This window comes from Octopus bimaculoides, chromosome 28 (genome assembly GCF_001194135.2).
Source record: "Octopus bimaculoides isolate UCB-OBI-ISO-001 chromosome 28, ASM119413v2, whole genome shotgun sequence".
Lineage (NCBI taxonomy): Eukaryota > Metazoa > Mollusca > Cephalopoda > Octopoda > Octopodidae > Octopus > Octopus bimaculoides.
Window position 1 is genome coordinate 17295438 of NC_069008.1, and position 559 is coordinate 17295996.

The 559-nt window shown below is 41.9% G+C and overlaps 1 protein-coding gene across 5 annotated transcripts in view; it reads left to right on the top strand.

Moving 5' to 3' along the window:
* LOC106875313 (spermatogenesis-associated protein 1) overlaps nucleotides 1–559 on the top strand; it is a 39036-nt gene that overhangs the window by 31852 nt on the left and 6625 nt on the right. The gene's annotated exons all lie outside the window — the stretch shown is intronic.

A 559-nucleotide genomic window follows, 5' to 3' on the forward strand; every position in this document is an offset into this window, starting at 1 on the left:
TCTGCATGTTTGTTTTGACAACATTTTCTATTGATTTATCCTTAAATTGATCTCTCTTTCTCTCTCTCACCTCTCTTTCTTTCTCTCTCCTTTTCTCTCTCTCACCTCTCTTTCTTTCTCTCTCCTTCTCTCTCTCTCTCCTCTCTTTCTTTCTCTCTCCTTCTCTCCCTCCTTCTCTCTCTCATTCTCTCTTTTTCTCTCTCTCCCTTCTCCCTCTCCCTCCATCTCTTTCCTTCTTTCTCTCTCTCTTTCTCAATTTCCATCCTCTCTTCTTCCTTCACTCTTTCTCCTCTCAACCTCCCTCTTTCTCTCTCCTCTCATTTTCTCTCTCCTCCCCCTCTCCCCCCTCTCTTCTTCCTTCCATCTCTAACCCCTTTCACTTTCCAGACACCTCCTCCATCTCCCCCCACCTCACGCAATATATTATCCATGACTAAATACCTCAACTCCTTCTCTCTCCCTCTCTCTTTCGCAACTTCTTTCAAGCTGAGACATGACTTATAGGCATGTATATATAATATACATACATATATGTGTGTGTGTATATATATATATATAT